At 44.6% G+C, this 18,119-nt stretch overlaps 1 protein-coding gene across 1 annotated transcript in view; it reads right to left on the bottom strand.

Annotated features, from left to right (window-relative positions):
- Positions 1-18,119, bottom strand: part of whrna (whirlin a) — a 259,282-nt gene that overhangs the window by 174,657 nt on the left and 66,506 nt on the right. The window lies entirely within an intron of this gene.

Below are 18,119 nucleotides of genomic sequence, written 5' to 3'. Positions count from 1 at the left end.
TGAGGCAGCAGTGCTAACCACTGTGCCACCGTATGTTTCTGGCAGGATCGGCAACATCTCCTCCACGATCATCCTCAACACCTCAACATCCTCAATTCATGCCACATTTCTGGCATGTTACACCAGGATGTAGCGCTGTTCCCAGGTTATGAATAATGGATTGTGTGAAACTGAATCTTATGAATTATTACGCTAGGACGGAAAAAGAAAATATGAAACTAGAGGTGCATAACCAGGCAAAGTGAGATCTGTGCACTTCTGAGGGGGGGAGCAGTGAGATCCAGAAAGTGTATTGTGTTGGGAAGACATCACCTGTGAGCTTAATTAATGGCCGCAGCATGCTTTTGTAGCAGTAGAATTAAGTACAAACTTAGGGAAAGGATAGCAAACTTAAATTTCCAGTATTGTTATGTGTAGGTGATGGGGTCCCACAATCTCCAGTTATTGAGTCACTTCTGTTCATGGTGTGTAGTTAGAAACATAGAAACTAGCTTGGCGGCATGGTGGCACAGTGGTCAGCACTGCTGCCTCACAGCGCCAGGGACCTGGGTTCAATTCTGGTCTCGGATCACTGTCTGTGCGGAGTTTGCATTCTCCCCATGTCTGCATAGGTTTCCTTCGGGTGCTCCAGCTTCCTCTCACAGTCCAAAAGATGTGTAGGTTAATTTTCCAATCAAAATTGCCCTTTAGTGTCAGGGGGACTAGCAGAATAAATACAGTGAAGTGATAGGGATAGGGGCTGGGTGGGATTGTCGTCGGTGCAGGCCCGATGGGTCAAATAGCCTCCTTCTGCACTGTATGGATTCAATTCTATCCTATTCTAGAAGTAGGCCATTCAGCCCTTCGAGCCTGCTCCGCCATTCATTTTGAACATGGCTGATCATCAAAATCAATTTCCTGATCCCACCTTCCCCCATATCCCTTGACCCCTTTAGCCTCAAGAGCTAGAACTAACTCCTTGAAATCACACAACATTTTGGCCTCAACTACTTTGTGGTAACGAATGAAGATCCAGAGAGAATCATTTTGAATTTGAAGATAGCAACAATATAAAGAGGTATAGTTGACAACAGAAGAGCATTGGAAGGTGTAAGGGGGCACTGATAAGATGGGGAATAGGCTGCAATGTGGCAAATGGATTTCCAGTGCCATAAAGTATGAGGTGATAATTTTGAGAAAAGTAAATCTATAAATGGACAGTAAATAGTCTCACAACACCATGTTAAAGTCCAACAGCCCCTGTTGAGGCATCAGATGAGGCACTCACCTGATGAAGGGGCAGTGCTCCGAAAGCTCGTGCTACCAAATAAACCTGTTGGACTTTAGCCTGGTGTTGCGAGACTACTTACTGTGCCTGCCCCAGTCCAATGCCGGCAACTCCATGTCATGTCTATAAATGGAAGTAGACTTAGTGCTGAACCAAACAAAACAGAAAAAGTAAATGAGAGAGAAGGGAAAATAGTGGAAAGGTATGTAAAAAGAACAAAAAAGCACTTTGAGCGAACTTAGTGGAGACCAAAATAATCAGAAGGACAAGTTATAACCTGAAACTGAGATTTAGAAATGCCACAACATGCATTTTTTGAATGGTTTGTCAGCTAATATACAAAGTCACTTCTCTGATCTTTTCCTTTCTTGTGAAAATCTCAAATTCTTTACTTACAAACCCCTTTTGCTTCCAGATTTTGCATATCCCACCCTCTGGCTTATTGTGGGGGATCCACACATAATAAAATGGACAAGTTCCAAAGTTAAAACTAACATGAAAGCAAGTCGTCAGCAGCTGCAGGGTTGGGTTACAAACTGCCACCAATAGCCTACTGCAGGTGAAGTTTAAGTATGGCAAACACCAAATATACAATTCCAAGAGCACCCTGGATAACTTCCAGTAACAGAAGTTGTACAGAACAATGCACAGTGAAACTAAAATCCATTGTTATTGACATATTAATTTTCTTATGGAGCTCCTTGTGCTTTTCAGTGAGACACTGGGGATTCTGATAGCAGGCTCTATCATTTTAGCAGTCGGAATGTGATTTATTTGCTGTTCATAAACAATTCAGAGTCTGTCAATCTATGAATATTTTTCTGTGGCTCAGTTGTTGGATTAAATCTCTGTGTAAATTGCCTGCCCGAAATATGAAAACATTTTCCTAAAAAGGGATGCCAAGAATAACTCCGGTGCACTGTCTGTAGAGACAATTTGGGCGGCACGGTGGCACAGTGGTTAGCACTGCTGCCTCACAGCGCCAGGGACCCCGGGTTCGATTCCTGGCTTGGGTCACTGTCTGTGTGGAGTCGGCACATTCTCTCGGTGTCTGTGTGGGTTTCCTCTGGGTGCTCTGGTTTCCTCCCATAGTCCAAAGATGTGCGGGTTAGATTGATTGGCCAGGTTAAAAAATTGCCCCTTAGAGTCCTGGGATGCGTAGGTTGAGGGATTAGCGGGTAAAATATGTGGGGGTAGGGCCTGGGTGGGATTGTGGTCGGTGCAGACTCGATGGGCTGAATGGCCTCCTTCTGCACTGTAGGACTTCTATGATTCTATGATGTGTGGGTTAGGTTGATTGGCCATAATAAATTGACCCTCAGTGTTAGGGGGATTAGCAGGGTTAATATGGAGGGTTTACTGGAATAGCCTGGGTGGGATTGTTGTTGATGCAGACTTGATGGGCCGAATGGCTTCCTTCTGCACTGTGGAGTTTCTATGCTTCTATGGTTTCTAATACAAACGCATTTTCTAACTAAAATACACGTCAGATTAAGGAAAGACAAGATCAGTGTAAAATCAATGGGATTTGTTTAAATTGCTTGATATGGTTATTTCACGCTAATTGTCTCAAATTCTGCAAATCAATTACCCATCCCAAGCTTGGTCCAACCCGATCTACTTTAGTGCTTATCATTCAGCTACATTTATCACCTGTATTGCCAGATTGTATACTTCAGTACATGCACATCCCTTTCACAGTGCAGTGGTTTATTCATTATATCTCAGTCTCTTCCATTCGCATTGAGGGGGAAGTGAATAACCTGCTTATTCCAATTCTCCAAAAATGTAGTTTATTCAGGTGCTTTGTAAACTCAGACGCAAGCTACAAAATGCACTTCTTTGATGCCTGCACCTCAATCGATTTTGAACTGTTAACATTCCTCACCTTGCTTGTCTTTTATAAAGTCAAATGAGGCTAGGCAGAGAAAGCTCGGAGGGCTGGACGGCACATTCCCTTTCTTCGATTCCAAGACATTTCCTCTACCAAGAGGAAATGGGCGGCACGGTGGCACAGTGATTAGCACTGCTGCCTCACAACGCCAGGGACCTGGCTTCGATTCCCAGCTTGGGTCACTGTATGTGTGGAGTTTTGCACATTCTCCCCGTGTCTGCGTGGGTTTCCTCCGGGTGCTCCGGTTTCCTTCCAAAGTCCAAAGATGTGCGGGTTAGGTGGATTGGCCATGCTAAATTACCCCTTAGTGCAAGGGGGATTAGCTAGGGTAAATGCATGGGATTTTGGGGATAGGGCCTGGGTGGGATTGTGGTCAGTGCAGACTCCATGCGCCGAATGGCCTGCTTCTGCACCATAACATTCTATGATAAAAGCTGCTTCCAAGAAGCTCAGACATCCCAATCACATTGACTCTCCTGAACAACTCGCAGTTCAATATAAATTCTAAGTCCAGGGCATCCCAAATTCAAAGACTGCTCCAATATTTGAGGGGACTCTGACAATATTTCTTGCTTAGGCAATGTCTCAGTCATCATGAGCCTCAACCTGTCTCCATCATCATTCTCCCTTGCTCTCTGCCTCTTTGATGTATTTTGCAATGGTTGGTGACACCCTTCCCTATAGAACCTGGCCCTTCACCAAGGTTTCTCAACTAACAGCATCAGCACCACCGTGCATTTGTATCGGATGGTGTACCCAAGATGAAAGTATTAATTACCCGCAGAAGGGGCCTGTAGGATAGGCTGTATTAATTCAAATCTAACTCATCAATAACATGCCAATTTGCAGTTTATGCAGGGTGACTTGGAGCGAGTAATCTATCGTTGAGATTAGGCTTAGGAGTCTCAGGTTTTAGCAGCCACGTGAATATAACGGCTTGTAGGCTCTCTAAGCCCAGGAAAGCTGGCACCTGAATCAAACAGTAAGGGTGGGATTTCACAGTCTCATTCGTCCCGAAACCATAAAATCATGTCCGAGGTCAACGGACCTTCCCAGTGTCTGCCCCTTGCCCGCTCTGATTCCCGTGGCGATTCCTGTGGCGGGCGAGGCAGTAAGATTCCGGTGTAAGTGTGAGATCTGGTTAATTGCTTGAGCAGATCAGGAGCAGGAGTGCATCCCTCAGGCTGCCTGAGCTGCCTTTATCCCAGCAACCAGTCCCATGATCCAATCTTCATTTAGGGTGGTACAGTGGTTAGCACTGCTGCCTCACATCACCAGGGACCCGGGGTTCAATTCTGGCCTTGGGTCACTGTCTGTGTGGAGTTTGCACATTCTCCCCGTATCTGCGTAGGTTTCCTCCGAGTGCTCCAGTTTTCTCCCACAGTCAAAAGATGTGCAGGTTAACTGTATCGGCCATGTTAAATTGCCCCTTGAGAGTCCCAAGATGTGTAGGTTAGATGGATTAGCCATGGTATTTTTTTTAAAGTTTACTTCTCAGTGTCACAAGTAGGCTTACATTAACACTGCAATGAAGTTACTGTGAAAATCCCCTAGTCGCCACACTCCGGCACCTGTTCGGGTACACTGAGGGAGAATTTAGCGTGGCCAAAGCACCTAACCAGCACATCTTTCAGACTGTGGGAGGAAACTGGAGCACCTGGAGGAAACCGACGCAGTCACAGGGAGAATGTGCAAACCCTGCACAGACAGTGACCCAAACCGAGAATTGAACCCAGGTCCCTGGCGCTGTGAGGCAGCAGTGCTCAACACTGTGCCACCGTGCCGTCCCAAAAATGTTCATTCCCATACGGGGGTCGAACCTGTGCCGCCTGGGTGAAAACCAGGAATCCTAACCGCTAGACCATATGTGCAGGGTTATGGGAATAGGGCTGAGGAGAGGGCCTGGGTACTCTGTCAAAGTGTTGGTGCAGACTCGATGGGCCGAATGGTCTCTCCTGCACATTAGGGATTCCATGGTTCTATGATTCATCCCCACCACGATCCGATTTCCACACCTCCTTCCCCAAGTCTGATCTGCCCACCTCCCGCAATCCGATCTTCACACTTCCTGCAATCTGATTTTCACACCTCCCGCAATCTGATCTTCATTTTTTTAATCATTCTTGGGACATGACCATCGCTTGCTGGGCAGCATTTATTGCCCATCCCTAGTTGCCCCAGGAGGGCAGTTGAGAGTCAACCACATTGCTGTAGCTCTGAAGTCACATGTAAGCCAGACCAGGTGAGGACAGCAGATTTCCTTCCCTAAAGGACACTGATGAACCAGATGGGTTTTTCTGACAATCAACAATGGTTTCACGGTCATCAGTAGATTCTTAATTCCAGATATTTTTTTATTGGATTCAAATTCCACCATCTGCCGTGATGGGATTTGAACCCGGGTCCCCAGAACATTAGCTGAGTTTCTGGATTAATAGTCTAGCGATAATACCACTAGGCCATTGCCTCCCTGTGATCCGACATTCAGTCCCCCTACCCTGCCCCCATTGAAAATAGTTTGAACAAAATTGTGCTGAACCATTTTCTAATTACATTTGATGTACATTCTAAAACTGTACCTTCAAAAGTTTTTAAAATGTTTCTCTTAATCTCCTTTTCCCCAAAACCACAGCTTAGTTTTGGAGCCTCAAAAGAAGGGTAATTAACAGAAACCCACCCTGGTGATCAGGTTGAGCTGGGGGTCATATCTATTTTGCAGTTTCCAGTGCAATATCATTTTGAAATAGTGCAAAAGTTTATAGAAATGTGATTGCACTGTGCTTCATTTGTGCCTTGTTACAGGAGAGTGCTCAATCAATTCTAACCCCATTTCTCCACAGGTCATAACAAAAGTTTAGATGTCTAACTCACCCACAAAACTGACTAATTAATTATGTTTGATACTGTTATTCCCAACGTAAAAAGATTCTCACTCGTCTTCTTCCAGTGAATTCAACAAAACAATTGATTTTTTATAAAACAAGCTTCTTTCTTTAAAAAAAGGAAGTTGTAAAGCTGGCTAGCACACAAGATATTTTTTTGGAAATGTAACAATTTTCCCCTTTCCTGAAAAACAAATATTTGAAGTTCTTACACACACACACACACACACACACGCAAAACAAGCCAAAACAAAAAATGTTTCCTGCAGAGGCTGGAGCATGGGAACATTTCTTTTAAAAGAATAGAACTCAAAAAGATCTCAACACTGTTGATCATAGAATCCCTGCAGTGTAGAAAGGGGTCATTTGGCCCTTTTGAGGCTGCACCGACAAGAATCCCACCTCGCCCCTATCCCGCAACCCCCATGTATTTACTCTGCTAGTCCCCCTGACACTGAGGAGCAATTTAGAATGGCCAATCAACCTAACCCACAATTCTTTAGAGTCTGGGAGGAAACCCATGCAGACACATGGAGAACGTGCAAACTCCACAGAGACAGGGACCTGAGGCCAGAATAGAACCCGGGTCCTTGGCACTCTGAGAGGCAGCAGTGCTAACCACTGTGACAATCTGACAGAATTCTGGTCACAATAGAACTGGAAGTTCATTCAAATGGATTTCTGGTGAAACTGCCCTTGATGACTCTTACCACAATTTTGCAGACATTCAAAACAAAAACAGATGAGTTATTCTGATGAGGCATTTATGATGAAAGTTGACTTTACTCTAGACACAAGTAACACAAAGTTGAGGGAGAGAATGAGAAAGACAGCAAGTCTTCGTGCAGCCTACTTCTAAGGCACACATAATTTAAAAATTGTTCAGAGAATACTTCTCTCAGGCCAGTAAGAGTCTTTAGTCTGGCAACAGCCGTTCTTTGTTAACTTAGATATATGAAGTATCTCTTCTCTCTCCAGGAATCCCTGCTGGACTGCTATCTGTGTTGACCCATGATTTCTTGAAGGATGGCATACTTACAGCCCCAAATTAATCGTGCAAACTTTAAAAAAAAAACTCAGGAGGGAGAATGACCAAAATTCAGCATCCTTCGATTTCTCAAAAACGGGTTCCTCACCTAAAAATATTGGCTTGAATCTTCTGAGGAGTAGAATCGCCATTAGATTGCCAATCCACTTCTACTTTTCTGTGCCACACTGGAACTCTGTATTTTTAGCCAGGATTTCTGATCCTGGCTTCTTCAGAAATACAGTGCGTACCTGGAAGGGAGTTACTCCTTCATAGCACTGAATTGTTGGGGGAAGAGAAGACACATCCCCTTTTATGGCACCAGTATTCTGGTAAGTAAAGAGGTCATATGTCTAAAAGCTTTTTGAAAAGGTAAATGGGTAAGGGCAGAATGGGTAAAGAGGGTAGGGTGGGTAAGAAGATAAGGTGGGTGATGTAAGTGGGTGTTGTAATACACCTTTAAGGGATATCAGCATGACATCACTGGAATGGAAATGTGTCATGTGATCCAGTCTTAGTTTCACTTTGGCTTTGAGCAGAGCACACATACACAGCTCTGATGTCTTCATGTTTTATGCCTATGTATAACTGTTCTCATGTGTCTAGCCTTAATAAATGAATCACAGCATGTTTACCCAATCCCCTTGTAAGTGATTAGTGTTTACATCATAATATTAAATGTCCAAGGATGTGCGGGTTAGGTTGATTGGCTATGCTAAAATTGCCCCTTAGTGTCCTGGGACGCGTGGACTAGCGGGTAAAATATGTAGGGATATGGGGGTGGGATTGTGGTTGGTGCAGACTCGATGGGCCGAATGGCCTCTTTCTGTACTGTAGGGTTTCTATGATTCTATGAAATGCACAACATGGTGTTCAGCGGTGGTGAAAAATAGATGGCAAAAAGATTAAGTTCAGGTACAACATAGTACCTTAGTTTGCTACATGACTTGAGAAAACCATTAACATTTTGGTCAGACTGCCTTGAAGTTGTCACGTCAGAGAGTGTTGGAAACACAGTGGGTGACTGTGAAGAGAAGCTTTGAAGACACAGGCCAGGTTAATGCTGAAATAAGGAGCCTGGAAGCAGATGGATCGCTCGTGGTGAGATTGCAGCACATAACCTGTCAGCACACTAAGTTTTTGTTGTGCCGGGAGAGATCATTACAGATAACAGTTTGCAATTTGTTGATAAGCCATTTCAAGGTATGTGAGAGAAGTGGAATATCAATCACACTACTTCTTCTCCTCATTACCTTAGATATAATGGCCTAGATTAATGAATAGCTCACATGGTGAAATCCCTAATTCTGAAATGTAGACAGATAAAGCAAGATCTACACATTGCAAGGTTACACCTGAGCGAGATACTTTTCAGCGCAACTATTCCACCACCAGTAGATCAGTGTATCTGCCAATTCTGACTCTTCTACTCTCTCAGAAACTAGAGAGCAACTTTTAAAATTACAAGAGAAGATGACCAACATGTACAATAAAACTGCAGGGACAGAATTTTGAGTAGGGACGAGAGGTTTGGGTGCTGGATCCCACAGAAGGTACATGACAACCAGCTGAAGTGACAAGAATGTGTTCAGAACTAAGGTTCTATAAGTCCTTATAGGATCTGATGAATCAGGTCTATTCCAGCTCCTCAATCACTGTACCAGTCCTATTGCATCTTGGGTCAGATCCCAGATGCAACCAGGAACAACATCCAATAGTGACAATCCCGTAGATCGCTGTGAACAATGAAAGAAACCTGTAGGCAAGGTGACAATCACAATGTCTAGGTGTACAGTCAGCTTACCTTTATGCTTTACAGACATATAGGTTCATTGGTTCAATGAACGGACGTTATGGTAAATAAATATGAACATGTATTGCAAGTAGTTATACCTTGGAAGGGGGCAGGTATCTTTAAAAAGAGAAATTTCTTTTATAAGGGGCTGGACAGGGTAAGTACCGAGGGATTGTTTCCCCTCGTGCAAGAGCCTAGGACCAGGGCGGCATGGTGGCACAATGGTTAGCACTGCTGCCTCACAGAACCAGGGACCCGGGTTCAATTCCCAGCTTGGGTCACTGTCTGTGTGGAGTCTGCACATTCTCCTCGTGTCTGTGTGGGTTTCCTCCGGGTGCTCCGGTTTCCTCCACAGTCCAAAAGATGTTCTCGTTAGGTGCATTGACCATGCTAAATTCTCCCTCAGTGTGCCCGAACAGGTGCCAGAGTGTGGCGACTAGGGGGTTTTCACAGTAACTTCATTGCAGTGTTAATGTAATCCTACTTGTGACACTAATCAATAAACTTTAAAACTAATCTCAGCATAAAGGGTCACCCACCTAAGACAGAGATGAGGAGAAATTTCTTCTCTCAGAGGGTTGTGGAATACTTTACGGCAGAGGGCTGTAGAGGTTGGGTTATTAAGTATGAGAGAGACAGATTTTTAATCAGTAAGGGAATCAAGGGTTATGGGGATAAATCAGGAAAGTGGAATTGAGGATTGTATCAGAACTTTCATGATCTCATTGAATGGCAGAGCAGACTCGATGGGCCGAATGGCATACTTCTGTTCTTACATCTTATGGTTCTTAAAGGTTGTAATCTGCCTTTAAGGGATAACAGCATGGCATTGTTAGAAAGGAACTGTGTCATGTGATCCAATCTTATGGTTAGATTTTCCGGTATTCCCACCCAAAGTCAATGGATCTGTTGCTGGTCCGTCAAGTTTTCTGTTCTACCGGCGATGTTTCCCACGGTGGGCAGGGCTGGAAATTCCTACCCTTAGTTTCACTTTTGCTTTAGAATACACACACAGCTCTGAGGTTTTCAAGCTTTATACCTATGTATAACTGTCCTCATGTGCCTAGTCTTAATAAGTGAACCCATAAAGTATTACCCAGTCCTTTATGAGTGATTAGTGGTTATATTATTATAATAACATGACAGTGGGTAAAGGGGTAGTGTGGGTGAGGTAGGTGGATAAAGGGATATGGTAGGTAAGGGGGCAGGGTGCGTAAGGGGGAAGGGTGGCAGCTGGGTGTGATGTTGAGGTAAGTGGGTAAAGGAGGTAGGGTGTGTAAGTTAAGTGGATAAGGGGCTAGGCTGGCTGTGGGGGTGGGGTGACAGCTGCGCAAGATGGTGAGGTCAGGAAGGGGTTGGAGGGTCAGGGGCTGGTTGAACATTAAGAGTTAGGAGTGGGGAGTCAGGTGGTAAGTTGGGCCATATTGTATCGGGGGGAATTGGGGGTAAGGCAAGGGGTTGGATGATGAGGTTAACTAGCAGGGGTGTCAGGTGATGAGGGCTAGTCAGGTCGGGTCGACAGGGAGTCGAGCTGTCAGGGGGCAGTCGGGTGGTGGGGTTCAGTCAGGGAGTTGGCATAAAGATGGAGAGTCGGGTGCCGAGGTCTGGTTGGGAGGGACGTTGGGGGATAATTGTAGTCACCCACATGTTAGACTAGGTTTTAAGCTGTCTAACATTTCCTAGGTAACAATCCAGGTAAGCAAATCAGAACCGTCTGAAGATTCCGACTCAGAGTTGGAGACTTTTCCAGGGGTCCCAGGGGTATTACGCATTAGAAGTTTAAACATCCAGGGCAATTCCCATGGAGTCATTGTGTTGGGAATTCGGAGGCTTACCGTAGTGCATCCTGGCAGAACTGTCCAGTCTCCAAGTATCCAGAGGCTGCAAGATCTGGGCCCTTGTAATTTTATTTGTACTGGTTTGGCCAGCGTTGGGTGACTTGCGCTGAAAAGGACAAATGTAACCAAGCGGAAACTCTGAAAAATTCTGTGACTTAATGGGTAAGATGGACATAGACAGATATGGGCCAAACACGGACAACTGGGACTAGGTTAGTGGTTAAAAAGTAGGGTGGCATGGACAAGTTGGGCCGAAGGGCCTGTTTCCATGTTGTAAACCTCTATGACAATGACTTGCTCCATGCCATTTAATACATGTTACATTCATGCTATTGAATAAAATATTTGCACATCGTTGTTATTCTTTCATCAGATAGAGTTTTGACACCTGTTACCATGTTGCCTATAAGTTTACAGTTATGTCAGTGGAAGTACAGTGCGCATAATGAGTGCTTCTAAAGAACGTTTGGGACAGAGGATGGGGTAAATGAATCCTGATTATCTGTTCTTCCATTTTGGAAAGGACATTTGCAAAGTAACATACTAGAAGTGTATCTATTCTTTTATAAATATTCAGAATACAGCAAAGGACTGCTTCATGGAAATTCATTGCTCTCAGCATACTAAGGATGATGTTAATATGTAATCGGACAAATGAACCAATTAATAGCTTTCTGCATGTCAGCTTCAACATGTTAATACAAAAGCAGGGAGTAATTGATACCCAGACAGGATTGCATTGCTTTAATGTCATTGAGGGATTCATACTGTTTCATAAAACTTTCAAACGAGTATAGTACCAACTGACAGCAACTTTATCTAATATCGTCATCGTAAAATTGTCATCGCAAGGTGCCTCATGGAAGCATTAAGTAAATGGATGCGGAGTCAGGAGTGAAGGAAAAGCCTTTTGTCAGTGACAAGAGGTCTAAGTTTGTGATGGGAGCTAAAGGCAATAACTTCAATCTTCTCACTGTTCAGTTGGGAGAACATTACAGTTTACCCGAGGCTAGATGTCGGACAAGCAAATGTGATAGCACAGTGGCAGAGGAGGGGCTGAGAGAAATGGAAGACAGAGTTCGATCTACTTCTCCCAGCAAGGACTCCTAACACAGGCTTGTACGTAGATTGATTACGCAACAATAACAAGTTAGCACCACCTTGCATCCATGTTTCTCTCTTCCCCCTCCTCAGAAAGATGTTTTAGAATTAATTTATTAATGTCAGAAGTAGGCTTATATTAACACTGCAATGAAGTTACTGTGAAAATCCCCTCGTCGCCACACTCCGACGTCTGTTCGGGTACACTGAGGGAGAATTTAGCATGGCCAATGCACCTAACCAGCACGTCTTTCGGACTGTGGGAGGAAACCCACGCAGACACAGGGAGAATGTGCAGACTCCGTACAGTCATCCAAGTCGGGAGTTGAACCCGGGTTCCTGGCGCTGTAAAACAAGAGTGCTAACCACTGTGCCACCGTGCCACCCAATTTAAGTTACATTCTAAATATGTAGTGGAGGGCGTGGGAAGGTGAAATCTCCTGTTCAGGCTGTTGCATTGAAAATCTTTGCGATGCCCCCGTTGATAAGAACTATGAAACGACTTGACTCTTTTTTTAGTGTCTTTTCCCATGTTAATGAGGCATTTGTGATTCTTCTCACAGGATAGTGATGTGTAGTTGGGTGTATGGTAGCTGGGAACTACTGAATTCCAGTAAACGGAGTAATAAAAAACCATTTTCTAAAGAACTTTACTGCATTGCATAAAAAAATCATCTGTTCTGCCCAGCAACTATCAAACATCACAGGGTAAATATCTCATATATGAATCACAACAACAGGCTTATAAGATGGAGAAAAAAAATCATGCCATGATTCAGTTGTTGTTCCAGGGGGCAGATGTCGTTTTTCCTTAAACCTTTAGTCAAATAATCTATCAAGTTGAAGGTCCTAAATGTATTGTGTTTGGCTAAGGCACAGGTTCATCCTGAAATAATGATTTCTGACCCCAGTGGATACACTTGCCTGTACCATAAAAGTGTGCTGAGAAATACCATTATCAACAGGAGGCTAAACCATCAATAGGATGCTTAATGATCAATGTCCAAGAGTCCCGATACAATGTACCAGGCAGGAATAAGACTCAGCCTCATGACTGTAATGGCCCATATACTGTTTCGCTTCAGATGATCATTCGCCGTCTTTTGAATGAGAAGGAGAAGCTGTTCCCTAAAGGGATGGTTTGCATCGAAACACACATTCCATTTTCCTCACATTCCATTTTCCTACATGACAATAATATCAATTCTGAATCTTCCTTTTTCTTCCTCTGCGATGCTACGTTTCTTCCTGTGATCTTTAAATGAAAGCAGCCATTCTTGAGGAAGAATCATTTTTCGCCATCCCACAGTGCGTTTCATTTTGTCGACTGGATTTTAATGTCTTGTTGGTAGTGACTTCAGAAATGGTTTCAGAGCCGCACAATGGTGCAGCATATTTCTTCAATATAACTGGAGTGGGGCTTGGGGAGTTGGGCAGGGGTCTTGAGAGCACTGTCTATATTGTTATCAATCAGACCTAGTGGTGGAGCTGTGAGCAGAGAAAATGAGAGCGGGCTTTTCATCTTAACAGCCATGGCCTCGGTGCAATGCTCTGGCATATGAACATCTTCTCATGGGCAGCATGGTGGCACAATGGTTAGCACTGCTGCCTCACAGCGCCAGGGACCCGGATTCGAATCCTGGCTTGGATGATCGTCTGTGTGGAGTTTGCACATTCTCCACGTGTCTGCGTGGGTTTCCTCCGGGTGCTCCAGCTTCCTCCCACAGTCCGAAATGTGTGCTGGTTAAGTTCACTGGCCATGCTAAATTCTCCCTCAGTGTACCCAAACAGGCGCCAAAGTGTGGCAACTAGGGGATTTTCACAGTAACTTCATGGCAGTGTTAATGTACTTACCTGTTCCTACTTGTCTCTTCATGTCTCATGTATTGGGATACAGTGGAAAGTATTGTTTCTTGCCCACTAAACAGACAAAGCATACTGTTCATAGAATACATAGGGGAGAAGGGAAGGAGAGGATGCAGAATATAGTGTTACAGTCATAGCTAGGGCATAGACAAAGATCAACTTAATAAGAGGTAGGTCCATTCAAAAGTCTGAAGGCAGCAGGGAAGAAGCTAATCTTGAGTCAGTTGGTCCGTGACCTCAAACTTTTGTATCTTTTTCCCGAAGGAAGAAGTTGGAAAAGAGTATGTCCGAGGTGCATGGAATCCTTGATTATGCTGGCTGCTTTTCCAAGGCAGTGGGAAGTGTGGATGGGGGTCAATGGATGTGAGGCTGGTTTGCGTGATGGACTGGGCTTTATTCATGACCTTTTGTAGTTTCTTGCGGTCTTGGACAGAGCAGGAACCATACCAAACTGTGTTACAACCGGAAAGGATGCTTTCTATGGTGACTTCTACCTCACCCCACACACTCCAAAAGACAAGCTGCGGATGCTTCCAAAGTCCACTTCTTCCTCTCTTCTCCCCCTTCACACCACAAACTAACCCTTGTCCTTCTCTGCCCTTCCAGCAGCTGATAATGTGGAAGCCCCTCAACCTGCTGGGAAAGTGGAGCCCAGTCTTCTGGAAGATGGGCCATTACATGACTTGTCTCTTGCAAGCAGCAGCTCAGATGATGGCACCATGCAGTTTTTAGACCCCATTTTAGAGGACGTATCTGAATGTCCAGGTAACTCACCAGTTCACAGGATCTCAGGTGGGTGGAATAAGGCATCACAGGGACCAGCTCGCAGGTAGTGAACTAATTCTGCTGCAGAGGATTCAACTGCAGACTTTGGGAGCTCAGGTTGCCAAAGAACACTGATGGGCATCTACCAGGAAATAATACTGTGACAGTGCAATACTGGACAGCCTGCCAGAGAACGTGCGCACAATGTCAGAGAACATGGAGGAGACCAACTCCAATCTGTCTCAAAGCTTCATCCAAACAGAGACCATGCTGCACAAAATGGACAGGTTTCTCAGCTCCATCAACATGGCAATTTACAGCCACTTTTGTGCAACCTCCAGCTCTGACCACTCTTCCATTGTGATCCAGACTACTGCCAGGCAAGTTCAGAAAGCTGCCATCTTGGTATTGATTGGGAGAGGTGGGTGGGCACTGTTGGAAGTTGCTTCCAGAGCCCCGCGTTATTCCTGGGATCTGTTCCTGAGCAGAGTCATTTATTTCCTGAGGTGCTCTCCCAGGTAAGTGACACTAAATCCATGGAAGAGATATCTAATGTCCTCCTTCGACAGCTGCTGTGGTGCATCCTTTGCGGTTCCCTGTCCTCCAGCTCCGAAAGCACCCCAGTCTGCGGCCAAACTACTTCTGAGGCTAATGACCACAACAGTGCAGGGCCAGCAGAAATGTTCTGTCCAGGCAAAGTGAACTTTTCACAGTGATAAAATGCACCCACAAATGTCAGAAGGCAAGCAGCAGTCGGTAAGCCAACTACTCTGTGAGTACGGCATGGTTCCTCCCTGTGACTTCAGCACACCGAGTGAAACACAAGGACGTTCAAAAAGGACCAGTAATGGTATTGTCACTGGACTCATGATCCCGAGACCCAGGACAGAGATCCAGGGACCAGGGTTCAAATCCCACCAAGGCAGATGGTGAAATTTGAGTTCAATAAAAATCTGGAATTAAAAGTCTGATGATGACCATGAAACCACTGTCGACTGTTGCAAAAACCCATCTGGTTCACTTGATGTCATTTCGGGAAGGAAAATCTGCCATCCTTACCTGGTCTGGCCTACACGTGACTCCAGACCCACAGCAATGTAGTTGATTCTCTAATGCCCTCTGGAATGGAGGGAACTTAGGGATGGGTAGTACACGCTGGCCCGGCCAATGAGGCTTACATCCCATAAAACGAATAAGGAAGAAAAGGAGAACATGTCTGGGGTGGCATGGTGGCCCAGTGGTTAGCATTGCTGCCTCACAGCGCCAGGGACCCAGGTTCAATTCCAGCCTCAGCTCATTGTCTGTGTGGAGTTTGCACATTCTCCCCGTGTCTGTGTGGGTTCCTCCGGGTGCTCCGGTTTCCTCCCACACTCCAAAGATGTGCGGGTTAGGTTGGTTGGCCATGCTGAATTGCCCCTTAGTGCCAGGGGGATTAGCAGGGTAAATATGTGGTGTTACGGGGTATAGGGCCTGGGTGAATTGTAGGGATTCTGTGATGATGATGTCTGAAAAGATGTGGCAGGGGCATTATCTGAACAAATTATTCTTGCCTTTGAATATTCCCGACACATGCACCTGCCACCCACGTAGCTACCTAATTCAATAGGTGGGCATCGCACTGGCAGCTGGAACTGTGTGTGCCCTTACTGCCACCCATGATGGAAGCATAATAGGCTCATTAGCATCACAAAAAAGAATGCTGAACAGTTGGATTTCTAAGCCAATGGCCTCCCACAAAGCCATAAGGAAGAGTTTCACCACCCTACTGCTGAGAAAGATGACGTGTCACACGACACCAGGTTATTGTCCAACAGGCCTATTTGAAATCATAAGCTTCAGAGCGCTGCTCCTTCATCAGGTGAAGTGGAGAGAGGTGCACAGGCACAGAATATATAGTCGGAGTGATGATAGCCCAACACTCACAGGTAATCAAGAGTGTCAATGGATAAGTACAGACAGGATAATGCAGTGTAGACTGGCTGAATAACAAGTCTTGTCCACCCCAGTCCAACACTGGCACCTCCACATCCTGGTGACTGCTGAGCAGTATAGGTCGCAATATCTTTGATTTGATTTGATTTATTATTGTCACTTGTATTAACATACAGTGAAAAGTATTGTTTCTTGTGCGCAATACAGACAAAGCATACCTTTCATTGAGAAGGAAAGGAGAGAGTGCAGAATGTAGTGTTACAGTCATAGCTAGGATGTAGAGAAAGATCAACTTAATGCGAGGTAAGTCCATTCAAACCTCTGATGGCAGCAGGGAAGAAGCTGTTCTCGAGTCGGTTGGTACGTGACCTCAGACTTTTGTATCTTTTTCCCGACAGAAGGAGGTGGAAGAATGTCCGGGGCACATGGGGCCCTTAATTATGCGGGCTGCTTTGCCAAGGTCGCGGGAAGTGTAGACAGAGTCAATGGATGGGAGGCTGGTTTGCGTAATGGATTGGGCTACATTCACGAGCTTTTGTAGCTTCTTGCGGTTTTAGGCAGAGCAGGAGCCATACCAAGCTGTGGTACAACCAGAAAGAATGCTTTCTATGGTGCATCTCTGCATTAGTGCTCAACCCTGAGGGGTTTCTGTGCCAAGACTGGTAAGTTGGTGGAGGGGTTTATGTGAGAAACATGCTAATCCCTGTTATTGATTCCATTTTGAGCTGCCTTCTCATAATGCGATTTGGCAGATGATTTCTAAACCTTAATAAGAATGAAAGAAAGCAAACGCTAATAAAATCAACACCTCTAATGAAGGAATAACATTTACAAAGCCATGCTGAAGGATTGCATGCGTTTGAAATGTGATGAGAAGTGCAAAGAAAATACTCTGGGTAGCCTCGCTGAAACAGGAAAGCTCATGGTTAAAGGGTAAAATATTATTAAACATCACACAGTTAACAAGCACAAAGGAACTGTTATCCAAATCGCTATGAGCATAGTTCACCACATTTCAAATGCACACAAAGTTCGAAATATTCGTGCAGATGGTTTATGCAATTTTCATATTTAAAGGATTAACAAGAGGAAATTCTAATAAAGCAGTTAGAGTGATGAAACTGGGGAATCGGTACTTGTCAGGATATGTACGTTCTTAGTGAGAGGATCTGCAGTCTATTCATATACAGAAGGCACCTCACGTTTTATTCTGATGAAGACTGAGCTGACTGACCTCTTCCAAAGGCTGAGAGAAACAGACATCAAGCCAATTATTTAACCAGTGCTGATGGCACAGAATTAAGAAATGCAAAGTGTACAATAAGAGCCATTAGCCAAGTTTTTAAGTCTGAGGGATTATTTTTTTTCTTCCAACTACATGGAATCAAGTTACTGATGTTAAATCTGAAAATTTGGACTAAAACACTAAAATTGGACTCGGAGGATGAGGGGGGATCTGATAATATGGAGTACTAAAAGGGATTGAGAAAGTAAACATAGATCAAATGTTTCCCCTTGTGGGGAAATCTAGAACAAGAGGTCACAGGTATAGGTTGAGAGGCGGTAGATTTAAAACTGAGATGAGGAGGAACTACCTCTCGCAGAGGGTGGAGAATTTGTTAAACTCGCTGCCCCATAGCGCGGTGGAGTCGGAATCATTAAAGACTTTCAAGAAGGGGATAGATATATTTCTGATTTTAAAAATGGGTTAAAGGGATATGGGGAACAGGTGGGGAGGTGGATTTGAGACCA

This window comes from Mustelus asterias, chromosome 13, assembly GCF_964213995.1.
Source record: "Mustelus asterias chromosome 13, sMusAst1.hap1.1, whole genome shotgun sequence".
Classification (NCBI taxonomy): domain Eukaryota; kingdom Metazoa; phylum Chordata; class Chondrichthyes; order Carcharhiniformes; family Triakidae; genus Mustelus; species Mustelus asterias.
This window is presented reverse-complemented; position numbering and strand designations above follow the sequence as displayed.